Genomic DNA, 13,883 nt, shown 5'->3' with positions numbered 1-13,883 from the left:
GAAGTAGGAAAACAAAACCTACATCTTTAAAATACAGTATATGTACTAATTGTACTGATCAAGGCTTTTTACCTAGGCTGGACCAAAGGAGAGCGAAGGCAAGGGAGGTAGTTAAGAGACAGCCACAGTATCAGCACAGGCTTGAGCTCTGCTCTGGTGCAGGCTCACCTGCAGTCCTGTGTGCAGTTTTGGGTGCCACAATATAAGAAAGACATGAAACTCTTGGAGAGCATCAGAAGGAGGGCCACGAGGATGATGAAGGGCCTTGAGGGGAAGCCGTATGAGCAGCAGCTGAGGTCACTTGGTCTGTTCAGCCTGGAGAAGAGGAAACTGATGGGAGACCTCACTGCAGTCTGCAACTTCCTTGTGAGGCGAAGAGGAGGGGCAGACACTGGTCTCTGCTCTGTGATGACCAGTGACAAGACCCAAGGGAATGGCCTGAACTTGTGTCAGGGGAGGTTTAGATTGGATATTAGGAAAATGTTTTTCACCCAGAGGTGGCTGGGCACTGGAGCAGGCTCCCCAGGGAAGTGGTCCCAGCACCAGCCTGACAGAATTCAAGAGCTTTGGACAATACACTTGGGCATATGGTGTGACTCTAGGGGATGATCCTGTGCAGGGCCAGAAGTAGGACTCAGTGATCCTTGTGGGGCCCTTCCAACTCAGCATCTTCTGTGATTCTGTGATTTTATCTTCCACAGGCAGAACTGAGAGCATGAGGGAGCTGGGAGGTTCAAGTGCCACAAAACACAACTATGAGTCAAAGGTGTGACCTGGCTGGCATAGAAACAGAGTCATATTAAATGCACCACTCACCTGCTTGCATGTTGGTCACATCACAGCTTTGCACTAGTGACTAGAGACAAAAGCCACAGCCCTTCCTCAGGGCAGTATTCCTGTTATGAAGACTGAGTGCATGGAGAAACTCCAGCATCCAAGACGGAGAGCAGGATGACGGCTGCTCCTGCAGGGCTGGGCCCAAGGGGATCCCCAGGGTGGCAGGGCCCGTCCTGCTGATAGAGACAACAGCTGGGTCCGACTGACAGACCAGGCTCATGGGCCTGGGCCAGGGCTGGCCAAAAAGCCAACCCACAGGACGGGGCTCAGCTCCACCATGGCCATGGGGACAGGCTGTGCCAGGGCATTGGCCCAAACACAGGTGGGGGCCCAGAGCCAAGGTGTGCCACAGGCACAGCTGAGCTGGAGGCCAGCACCTGCCAGGGCAGGCAGAGGCTGAGGGCCCTGGGCTGGGCTTACAGCGAGCCCTGGGCCTGTGGCTGTGGGGAGGCTGTGGCTGAAGCAGGTCCGGGCTGGGTGGTATCCCCAGAGCTGGCACCGCTGCTCTGGGGGGCCCTAAAGGTGACATTGCTGCTTACAGCGAGCTGTGGGCCTGGGCCTCCTGACAGTCTGACAATATAACAGTGCTAAGGTTCTTCTTATACTCCTGTATTTCTTTCCTGCAATCCTTTTTTTTTTTTTTTTCATTATTTTCATTTGTTTGCTGCACTTTGTGAAAAACGCTTTTTACTAGATTTCCTTAAACTCCTTTGATTGAGCTGATTGGTCATCAGGAGAATTTAATTTGCCTGTAGGAGCCACAACTTCCCTAAATGGATGGCTGAAAAGAATTCTTGGGTCTCAGGTATTTTCTGACTAGGTCCCCACACTGGTGTTGGAGACAAATCTCTCATCCCCTCTAAGCCCAGGTGAACAGCGGCTCCCTGGAGCTGCAGCAGTCTCCACAATGCACTCCATGCCAGCTCCCCTGTCCTTGCAGGGCTGCAGCCACGACTGCACAGATGAGGCTTACAGGGCTTTGGTTTCCCATGGAATGCCCATGAGTCCTTGTTCTCTTTTGTGCATGTAGTTAATAATTTTTGAAAGGTAACCTTCCCATAAAATTTCGTATCTGCTGTTGGAGCTTTAATCTCATTTGCTGGAGAAAGTAAGATAAATAGTGAATGGAAATAATCAAACTGCTGTGCCATAACTGCGTATTTTCTTTACTTTAAGCTTTTAACAGACCCTCAGCCCTCTGAAATGTTCAGTTCACAATTCAAATTTAAAATCTTTGGTTTTTTGTTCCTCATCTTGTTTGTTCAGTGCCTCACTCCCACTATTCTGCTGAAAAATGGGCAAGTGTGAGTAACTAAGGCAGAAATAACACATGCACCATGCTGCTGCAATTAATCTACAAGTTAGACAAATATAGTCCAATCTTAAACTTTAGTTTACCTGGTTTATTTTCTGTTTCAAACATTGCACTTTTTAATCTATCACACCAAAACCTCTGCTCTGAATCAAAAACTTATAAGAAGGATATATTTTTAACAGACTTGAAAGACAGTAGGGGGTAAACATGGAGCTTAGGACAGAATGAACTATTGACAGAAATCTGGTACATCTTGCACTTCCACACATCAACAGCTGATCTGAGTTGACCATGCCACTTTCAGAAAGCAACAATTATCTTTACAACCCTCTCTTCCATAAGAAAAAAGATTACACAAGGCATTTTCAAATGTCATTTCATGATTTCCAAAACACCTCCTAGCATTCGCTCGCTACAGTGATTGGCTCACTCCTGTTCCTCCAAGATGTCAAAATTTTAACAGCCTGATCTGTATTTTAACTTAAAAACTCCTACTTCTCTTTTTCCCCCTTCCCCTTTTTATGCAATAATTCAAATATCCATTGTTGCTTTTATAAATAAACTGATATATGTAACTGAAGAACTGATATTGTTCAATAATAATTTTGCACCTACCTGATGAAAATTTAGAAAGGCCTCTGGTCTTTCCAACTTGTTTTCCACTGTCTCAATCTGCTTTTTTCTAGAACATTTTCAGTTTTATTTTTTGCTTGTGCCAGCAACAGATCACAATATTCAGATTTTTGCCCATTATATTGTCAGGAAGTTCAGGTCTGAAATTTTTATTGAAAACTACCTGATTTCAAACATTTTTAGCTATGCCAGTTAAGACTTTGGGCTTAACTCTATAGTTTGAAAATTTCCGTACTTTTTCTTTCACAGGAATATTGGATTGTGGATACTCTGCATTCAATAGAAAATGTATACAAATCTATCCTTTTGCAAAACATTAGAACTTATGGTAATCACACTAGATACTATTTTTAAGCAATTATCACCTTTAGCATGGCATCACATACATTCCAGATCTTACTTACAACTTTTTTTAAAATTACATAGGTTATTTAGTACTTGAATTGAACTGTTTCTTTGAATTGAGAAAGTAATCCAGACTGGAAGAGAATTTTAAGCAAGTGCAAGCAAATAGTGACCATTTTTCAACTGCAGATCTAAAGTTTCTGCAGCTATCTTTGCAAACTTTTCTTGAGTATTTCTAGGTTTTTTTTGATGTTTCCCATTCTTTGATGTATTTCTAAATCTACATTCCTTTGAGGCTAACAGTTTACAATTTTAGCCATTTTTAGGTTGTATTAGTCCCCAGAGCTAAATGTAAGAAAACTGTTAAACCCTCATTTTCCATAATTACATAGAATTAAGCAATTTTATAGACTTTGCTGTTCTATTTATCAAATACCCCCCCACATTTCTGCTGGAACACTCAAGAAACATTTGTAGGTGTGTTGTAGGTTTTTGGCAGTACAGCTACATCTTGTATTACAGCAATTTCCTTCTCACACATTTAAAAACATTTTTACATTGATCATCCTGTCTGTGAATATATGTCTACCTAATGTACACATTCTCCTAACAAGCCCTGGCACGTTTGAAAACATGGAATAAATATTTCCTTTCCTAAGACATTTGTATGCTATTTATTTCCAAGATTTTATTTTATCTTTACACCTAAGTTATTTATGCCTGGGTAATTATTTCTGTGAGTCATGTTTAACAAGAATATAGTTTTCTCATTTTTTTCTTAATGTATATTAATACCTCACTGTCTGATAAATATGTATTAAGATTTCAGACTACAGGTAGATGTTCCAGTCTCTTGACATAGCTCTTCCTTTAATGTTCTCAAAATAATAATTTTATGTTCCACTAAATCCATTTACTAAGTTTCTTGGTAAACATTTTCAGTCCTTGTGTTTGGGCTTTGTGAAATAGTTTTGTTATGACAGTTTAGAAATCACTTTCACTTTAGAAATGCTGGGAGTCACTTCAGCCTCTGTTGCTTCCTTGTGCAGTCCTGTGTGCTGCTCTCTGTCAGTGTGTGCTGACTGCCTTTTGCAGACTCCTTGGATTTTTAGCCTTCATTCTTCTGTGCTTGTTTGCACCATTGTTTTTTCAGGTGTTTATTTAATGTCATCCAGAATAGAAAAGGCTTTTTGCCTTTCAGCACTTGGAGCCTTATTGGTTTTATTTGGGTTCCTGGTGCATTTGATTGTTGTTTACTAAGTATAAATTGGGCAATTCTAACTATATTTTCCTCAGTTGTGAATATTGACGTCTTATTGCAAAATGGCCTTGGACCAGATAGCCTTTCCCCAACATTTTTTTATTCATTTTTATTGTAAGGACTTTATTTCTTTCTGGAAATTCTCTGTTCTTTAGTACTCAAATGACTTTTCTTAACTTACCTACTATTTTTGACTGATATCTAGCCTTTGAAACAGCAACCTTTTTGAACAGCTGCTTTATTTCCCTTCCTCATGGTGCTCAGGGTTAAACATGACTCATGCACATGCACCTCTGATTTGCCTGCCATGCTTCTGCAGCGTTTCAGGCACCTGGGGGTTTGATTTTTCTCATCTTATCAAGCTCTTATGCAGTTTCTTGACACACTCTTTTTCCTGCCCTGCTCCTGGCACAACTCCCTGTGTTTGGCTGCTAGTGAAGATGATGTTCCTGGTTCCAAGGAGACCTCTTTCACAGTAGCTAGAGTGAAATCAGCTAGTGACTTAGAATCCAGAGGAGACCTTAATAAAACACCATCAGCTTGCCCAGCTAGGCACTCCTGTGTCTCTGTGCCTCTTTTTCCAAGGTTTCCTCTTGGCAGGGCAGGCAGGAGGGCCTGGCAGTAGTGCAATGATGGCAGGGGGACGAAGTAACTGTGTGAGTACAGTATGTGCTCCCTGAATAGACAAAGCACTTTCCTCTGCAGGGTTGCAAGATGAGCACTCTTCACCAGCACCATGTTTGTCCAGAGTCAACAAAGGCTAAGGTATGGCAGATCAAAAAATTAACAAATCAAGTTCTTGTGGCATTATAATGCTGAGATTTCAGCTTCTCTTGAGTGAAGTTTTAATCTTTCTGTAGTATCGTTTTCCTTCATTCTGCACCGAATGCACTGGTTTAATTCTGTTATAATGAGCCTGGACAATTGACTTCTTTTAATCCAAAAGGATAGGTTTCTGTGGAGGACAGTCACAGTTTTCTTCATTCCTCAGTTTTCTGTGAAAGTCACATTCTGTGTGTCAGAACTACTCAGTCCTAACAGTAATGCACTTAATGTCTTCATTTAGGCCATGAAGTAAAGCTGAAAGCATGTTGAGGCTTGGAGAGAGAAAGGGAAAGATATGATGAAACAGTGATTGTGGTATACCCATTGTTTTACCACTTGAGAACTGTATGACCTTTGAGTTTACTGAGAAATATGAATAAACACGTGAACATAGTAAGCCATTTCTCTTCTCTGAAAGCTTACAGTGTGTTCAGGTTTTCGGAAGAGACTTTTATAACATTTGTTTTTGTCAAAGATAAAGGACAGTTCCTCCTAGCTACCTTTACTCAGCTCCAGTGCATACATTGTGAAGTTTTCTCTGTAGAGCATGAAAAGAAACAGCAACTCCAGTGAGCATAAATATTTGAGGACAGATTAGAATTTTCCATCCCCATCATACATTCTTAAAATAAGCATGACTTGGTTTTGTTCATGTTTTTCCAGGAGCACAAGCAAATCTGCAGAACTAATCTAGATGGAACAGAAAGTTACGTGCGTTATTGATGGGGAAAGAAGAGAGTTACCAGCAATCCTGTGAGGACATGACAGACACCGTTACAAGAAAAGGACCCAGGATAATTTGTATGAAGAGAAACACAAAATCAGCAAAATAGGGTTAAACAAGGTCACCTTAATTGCTTACAAGCAATTGCGTGGAAGCAAGGAGTGCCTGCAGGGCACCGTGATGGGAAAACCCAGCAAAACATCAGTGTGTCTGCACACACGCATGCAGCACGGGAATAACCATGAGGAGCTAGAGATCTGCCTGCCATCACAGGCCATGATCTTTTTGGGATCACAGAGACGTGGTGGAATGGCTGTCATGGCTGGAGTGCTCCAACAGAGGGATGCAAGCTCTTAGGAAGGACAGGCTTCGAAGACGAGGAGGAGCTGCCCTTTGTGACAGAACAGCTCATGTGCATGGAGCTATGCCTGGAGATGGATGATGAGCCAACTGAGAGCCTAGGATGTACTCTGGGTAGGGAATGAGGAAAAAAGCATCATGAAATGTTTTACTGAGCTCTGGAAGAGGTTGTCAAAGAGAGGTTGTAGAATCTCCATATCAAAAAATAATATATTAAAATCCCACCTGAACGTGGTCTTGGGCAACAAGTGACACTGCTCAAGTATGGGGGTTGGACATCTCTTCTATCCTCAACCATTCTATGATTTTGTGATCATACAAAGACTGAAGACAAGTGTTGCCTGACTAATCCAAAAGGAGTCTTGGCTCTGGCTTAATAAAACAGTCAAAAATAGGTAAATTACAAATTCTGTTGGTATGAGTCCTTTCAAACCACCATTCTATGAAGTCTGGAGATACAATCGGCAATGAACCCATTCTTCATTACAGGAGCAATCTCTGAGCTCTGATCATAACAATTTCATGATGACTTAACCCTTTCATAATGAAAAATAGCACCTGGAGTTTGGATGGAGTCTTCCAAGGCCACAGAATGCAACAGTTACTGCATTGTACAACGTCCTCTGCCCACACAAAGATGACTATTCAGGATGCTGGAAGTGGGCACAAACACCAAAGAAGCAATGTTTTAAGACAGAAGTTTTCATTCAAGTCCTATGATTAATGCAAGGAAGTACTGGAATGAATACTTTTAGTAAGAGCAAACAACTCATACATTGGAGAAACACAAAATACACAAGACATTTGCTTTGTTGATTCAGATGATAGATACGTCAGTCAGTAAAAATTTTTGAGTGCTGAACAGAGTAAAGGGATCAAGTCGTTGTGCCCTTTCTGTGATACTGATCTGACACTTTTTACAAGAGTTCCTCTGTGGGCTTGGTGGTACTGGTAAAATGTTAGCAACACTAGAAATATTTGTTAGCTTCAAACTGGATTGTCACTGGCAGACAAGAGATTAGTATCTTCAAAATTGACCTGTGTGTTCATTACCTATTGGAGTGTTATTTAAAAAATGAAGTCACCTGGTTTACACTACCAGTTCTTCATCATAAGATCTGGAGATTATACTTTCTTGTATTCCCTTTAAAAACATCCTGAGATTTGGAGGAAAAAAAAAAAAAAAGAACATTCTAATCAGTTAATCTCTGTACTTATTTACTCCTAAGAGGAAAAGAGAACGCGTGCTGCACATGATTTTGAAGTGGAAAAATGTGTGACGTGGAGAGAGGACAATAATATTTAAAATCTATCTGAGAAAAAAAAAAAAAGGAAATATTTATTTATCCAATTTTTCATCAAAAAATTAAATTTCCAAACATCCTTACAAAAATCTCAGGTTTGAAGGAAGGAAGGAGAAAATATATGCAATGTAATACAATTGCTGTCTTTATGGTAGATGAGAAAAGAAACATTCTGAAAATTCAGTGTATGGATATAAATTTTCATCTGGAATGCTGAAGTAGCATTAAGACTTACAGTTTAGTTTCCTTTTCAAATACATTAAAAGAATAGTAAAACTAAAAAATAGCACTTGTGAACATTAGGGGAGGTCAGTCCTGTTTAATACTTTTATCAATGACCTGGATGAGGGGATCATGTGCCTTGTCAGTCACTTTGCAGGCAGTACCAAGTTGTCTGGGAATGTTGATCTGCTGGAGGGTAGGAAGGCTCTGCAGATGGACCTGGACAGGCTGGATCCATGGGCTGAGGCCAGCTGCATGAGGTTCAACAAGGTGAAGTGCCAGGTCCTGTCCTTGGGTCACAACCACCCCAAGCAGCACTACAGCTTGCAGGAAGAGTGGCTGGAAAGCTGCCGAGCAGAAAAGGACCTGGGGGTGCTGGTTGACAGCAGCTGAACATGATCCAGCAGTGTCCAGGTGGTCAAGAAGGCCAATGGCATCCTGGCCTGTATCAGCAACAGTGTGGCCAGCAGGACCAGGGCAGTGATCTCCCCTCTATATTCAGTACTGGCGAGGTCACATCTCAAGTGCTGCAACCAGTTTTGGGTCCCTCACTACAAGAAGGACATTGAGGTGTGGGAGTGCATCCAAAGAAGGGCCACAGAGCTGCAGAAGGGTCTAGGGAATAAGTCCTCTGAGGAGTGACTGAGGAAGCTGGAAGCATTTAGCCTAGAGTAAAGGAGGATCAGGAGTGACCTTATCACTCTCTACAACTTCCTGAAAGGAAGTAAAAGTGATAGAACAGTGGAAATGACCTCAAGTTGTGCCAAGGGAGATCAGGCTAGTAGCAGAAGTCTCTTAACTGAAAGGGTGATCAGCATTGGAACAGCATACCTAGGGAAGTGGTGAAATCGCTGTCCCTGGAAGCAGTCAAAAAAAAATGTGGATGTGGCATTTAGGGACATGGTTTAGTGGTGAACATGTCCATGCTGGGTTAAGAGTTGGACTCTGTCTTCGAGGTCTTGTCCAAACTAAGTGATTCTGTGATTTTCTTACCCTGCTGCATTTGCACAGAACTTAGCTGCTGTAAGCTGCCGGTCATGGGTAACAGTCATTCCATATTCTCTCCTTTGAGATGTACCCCTTAAAATCCAGAGCATGCCTAAGGCCTGTTTGGTACCTTGTCCCAAGGCCCTCTAATGTCATAGTGAATGTTACAGTGGTAGCAGAAGGGGAATGTGATCTTACAGCAAAAAGTCGAACTCCTGAGATGGCAAAACTGCTTTCTTTCAGCTTTCAGCCCTTTACATATAGCTGTGATGGTGGCTCCATAGGTTTTAAAGGATCAGAAAATACTGATAGGTTTGAAAAAAATTATTCTTTGCTTTACTTACCATGCTTTGTCACAGAGGATTAAATTTTCTGCTTTTCCTCTCATATCTGCTCCTTAAAACAGATCTTTGCTTTATTTGCTCTATGTTACCTTTTCCATTTGAGCAAGGTTCACCTAGCAAATTCACAAAATTCACCTAGCAAAATCTTTTCTTCTGTCCTTTACCTTAAAACAGAAAACTAAAGGAAAGAAAAGCTGCGCCAGGTATTAACAAACACAAGTGGCAGCTCAGTAGCAGTGCTTTGCCAACTGGCAGGATGAAAAACCAAATGGCAGTGAGTTTGTAGCCTGGCCTCAGCCTGGAAGATGATTACCCTTTTAACTGCATGTTGGAAAATTCTGCCAGTGACTTGCAGCCCAAAATAAGACTGCAGGAGCTGGTGCTGCACTGGCACTTGCCACTAAATGTGAGCTTAAAAACACAGTGGGAAAAAAATAAATTTGCTGCTCTCTCCTGCTGGATAGCTGTAGTGCTATCCAGCCAGGGAAGAACTGGGGGAGAAGGCTGAGCCTGACAGGCTGGGAAGAGAACACAAAAGGAAGGTAGTGTGGCTGGAGGTTCCAGGCTGGGGAACTGGGGCTCTGTGGAGGAAACAGAAGGATGAATCGATACCCTTGAGAGTATTTACATAAAGTGCCTCAAAACTGGAGAAGCAGCATGGTAAGGAAGCATGGAAGAACTTGTCTGAAAGATACTTAAGTCAACCATGAGAGATCAGAGACAGGAGTCAGTGCCTCATTAACAATGAAAGAGAATTAGTAGGGTGGGGATAAACAGCTGAGAGCCTTAAAAATGAAGGCATATAGCCAATGTCTGATGTAATTTGAAAAGTATATCCCAGAAATGGGATATAAAGAGAGAGTGGAATATATATTGTCAGCCAAATAAGACCTTAGGACAAGTCCCAAGCAGAGTAATTTTGTCATCAAATTAAGAAAGATGGCAAAGTCATGTGGACAGCATGTGACAGACACTATAGCAATTTCTCCTAGTCTTTTCTCCATGCAGCACAGCTCAGACAGCTGAATCCTCACAGCAGAGGAGACTGTGAACACACATACCAGCCAGAGGAATGATGCTTGTTGCCCCACACCAGCAAAACTCTTGTATTGGTTCTGCTTATACCTCAGCAAGGAGCACATGCTAGCAAGCCAGCCAGCTAAAAAGCATGATGGTTGAGCTAAAAATCATGATGGTTGGGTAGAAACTCTGCTCCTAACACTGCCGATATTACAGTTTGTTGTGTTGATCCAAATAAAAAGCAAAGGGTTTGAAAAACGTCACTGGCACCGGCTCATCACAATAGAGTTTCCTCCAGTACCACACTTTCTTTCAGTTCCTCTTCACCTATTCATAAGAAAACAACCAAGATCTTTAGCAACAAGGCAGCTACTTTTAAAGTCTACAATCACACCCACAGTACACAACTCCTCTGCAAATTTTGGATCCATCAAAGACCATCATCATTTCTCCTTGACCCTTGTTCCTCCTCCCAAAGTCTCTTGCCCAGTGAATCTCAGAGACTCCTCTCCATGTTTCTTAGCTTCTTTTGGCTGTAAAAAATGTGTTTTCTGCCACTTTAGTCTTCTCTTGCTTCCAAAAGAGATTGTGAACAAACAGAAGGAGGCTAGGTCTGCTGATGGCTACTGAGCAAGTGTAACAGTTTCAAAACCACCTCTGGCTCAGGACGTCCCTCAGCTGTGGGTATGTTAAATTCCCAAAGAACAGTTTCTTTGTGGCCTGTTTCTTATGTTCATGTCCTAATCATCCCACACTGGCTGTGTGTGTGACAGGATAATGGCTCAAAGAGATATTTGACCACACTCAGCCTGGCAGCTCTGATGGAAGCCTTTCCCCACCTACAAGAGGAATGCTGCTTCTCCTTCTAAAGAAGCAATGGAGTATTCCCTGGCAAAACTTCATCTAACTGCCTTCTTGTGGGAGCCCTTCCCCAGCCAGCACATCTTTGTTTCTCTGCTGGACAGGTTTGCAGTATTTATAAGACTGTCTTTTTGGGAACCTATCAGAAAACCTACTCTATTTCTCCCTTACCTCACAATTTTATTGTGAAGCTTTCAGTCGCCTGACAGAAGAGAGAAATCAATCTTCTGCAGCCTGGCCAGGTAAATAAGAAAGTAAAGCTCATTATAGTTGTACATCTGTTCTGTGCAGGATATTGTTGCTTTTTCAGAGAGATCCTCGCAAGGGATGGTCCAGTGCAGGGCCAGGAGTCAGACTCAGTGATTCTCTTCCAACTCAGTACGCCTGACTCTCTTCCAACTCAGCATATTCTGTGATTCTGTTTCTGTTGTTTTAAATTAATCCCAAATAATTTTCAAGACCACAAAGAGACTAGCAAAGATTCTGCAAAACCTTTGTCTCTCCAGCCTGATTATCAGCTTCAGGAATGTTTGTTTAATTCTTGGAAGTTGAATGCAGTGTTCACATCTGATGCAAGTTAGCTCTGTAGCCTCGTGGTCTGCTATTGTCTGAAATAAGAAATTTCATCTTAAGTATTCTATCATGACAATTAAGTGCTCCTTCTCTTTTTTCTCTGTAATGCAAGTACCACTTTTTGAGCAAGTTGCATTTTCTCTTAGCTTTGTTCATGTCTGGAGATAAAGTCTGGGATAAATGAGACAAAAAGGAGCATGTAAACATTTTGACAGGTGTAAGCTGGAACGCCATCTCAGCCTGTTCGGTCACTGAACCACTAGCTCCTTCCACAACCAGGCAAGCAAACCAAACAATTTTATTCACATCCAAAGACTGCAGAGTTAGTCCTCCCACACCAAGAGAAACCCCTGAGGAAACTCACCTTTCAGTGTTCTTGTCAATGCTAGAGCTAAAAAAGCACCTAGAATTGTAACAATAGCTTGGCTCCTAACCTATTAAAAGGAAATTGGTCAAATCTTGTCATTCCACTTGCAAAAAGTGTAATTTCTGAATGTGCTTGCCCAAGTGGATTGTTACCATAGCTCCCTGCCATGGCTGAATGGTGCTTTGCCTCTCTGAACCTGACAAATCAGTTCTTTTTAATACTGAATGACTTCCTACAATACCATGTTGGTTTTTCCACAGGATTAATTTTCAGTCTCGGTAATAAGTGAAGAATAGAAGTATGCATAAATATGTATATTGTTTTATAAAGAAACCAAAGGCAATAGTAAACTGCAGACAATTTTTTTTCCAGAAAATAATCTGGTTCAGCTGTGTTATTACAAGCTTGTGGCAAAAAGCCAGCATTTGGAGAAGGGTGCTTAGGAGATGTTGCTGAGCTGTGGCAATTGTTCAGCATACTCAGAGCAACCTTACCTGAGCTCCCCTGAGTTCAGGGGACTGGAAAGACAAACCAAGGGACCACAAGTGGAGCCAGGGCCTGCTTCAGAAGCGCAGTTCTCAGGTTAAAATGGGCCAGCCTTTGAGGCACTGCCTTTCATTCTCTTTGCTCCTCAGGCACTGCAGCTCCAGCATCACATCTTTGGTGTTTGAGAAAGGCCATGCTGAGAGACCAAGAGTTAGAAATACTTTGATGCAGCCTGGACCACTCGCTCTGTGACACCCCACTCAGCCAGCCCCTCTTCTCAAGGCTGGGGTTCGGATCACATTTGTTGTATTTTTGTCAAATTTCCACTTAAATTCAGCCCTACTTTAACATCTGAAAAAACATCTGTTGTTCTGCTGCGGCCATCTGCTTCTATCCACAAGAACCCAGGCCAAAAATATTCAGGGACTTTGAAGAATAGTGTTAGCCGAGACGTATTTATGTTAAGACAGCCCAGCAAATGGGTTTTCCTAAAAACTTATAGGGATGAATACAACTTAGTTTCTATCCCAAAGAGTAAGTTAGCATCATTATTCCCTTTGAAAAAGGGCTCCAGCAAATGGAACTAATATACTGTATAAATACACAAGGTGTGATAAAATGAAGAATTTATTCAAGGTGGAAGTTCATGAGCAGGAACAGGGAAAAACAGAGCTGCAATAATCCTTCAGAATTTAAATGCTTTCTAATTTTATAGTAATAACTAATAGTTATTATTAACCAGGCATCAACAAACTCGTCATGAGTGATGAGTCACTTTATGGTAGATTACAGAGGATCTCTTTATGCAGCACTTTTTGAAGAGAGCAGGACCTGAGAAACAACCCAGACTGTCTCTGCCCAGAAGTCAAAACTTTAGTGTGTGGCAGGCAGTCCACAATGAGCTCTGCATTTGCTTTTAGTAAATAACACAAAATAATCACCACAGGAACAGTCTTGCCCTGTGACTTTGCAATTTGGGTCACCCATGAGTGAAAATATTCCTTGTGAGGACTATGTCCAGTTCCCACTGCTTCCCATGGAGTCTTCCCTTTCACTGTAACACTGGCTAAATAGACCATAATATAGTATTTGGGATTGCATGTCTTCAGGCTTCTGGGCATTCACCCCAAAAGTGTTTCAAGACACAAATTATAAGCATATACTCTGTACTCTGATCTACCTTTGGAAGATAAGATGAGATGAAGCTGCTTTGAACAGATTGTGCTAGCTGAAACATGCAACACAGTGACAGGAAACACAAGAGTACACTCTGTAATATTAATGCTCTAAAACTAAAAACTCTTCATTGTTAAGCAGTAAAGGAATGTTAGCCTTAAGCAAAGGTTTTTGTTAAGGATCATATACCCCATGCTGTTACAGTAGTTCATTCCCAGTTCCAGACTTTGGCTGCTAAGCTAA

The 13,883-nt window shown here is 41.8% G+C and overlaps 1 long non-coding RNA gene across 1 annotated transcript; it reads left to right on the top strand.

The window, feature by feature from the left end:
* Nucleotides 1-1,183: 1,183 nt before the first annotated feature.
* LOC147652571 (uncharacterized) lies at nucleotides 1,184-7,171 on the top strand. The gene is made up of 2 exons (XR_015287961.1): nucleotides 1,184-5,156; nucleotides 5,880-7,171. It is a non-coding gene; the product is annotated as an uncharacterized LOC147652571 (long non-coding RNA).
* The last annotated feature ends 6,712 nt before the right edge of the window (nucleotides 7,172-13,883 follow it).

The sequence above is a fragment of the Cyanistes caeruleus genome, chromosome 6 (genome assembly GCF_971803275.1).
Source record: "Cyanistes caeruleus chromosome 6, bCyaCae1.hap1.1, whole genome shotgun sequence".
Taxonomy (NCBI): Eukaryota; Metazoa; Chordata; class Aves; order Passeriformes; family Paridae; genus Cyanistes; species Cyanistes caeruleus.
This window is presented reverse-complemented; position numbering and strand designations above follow the sequence as displayed.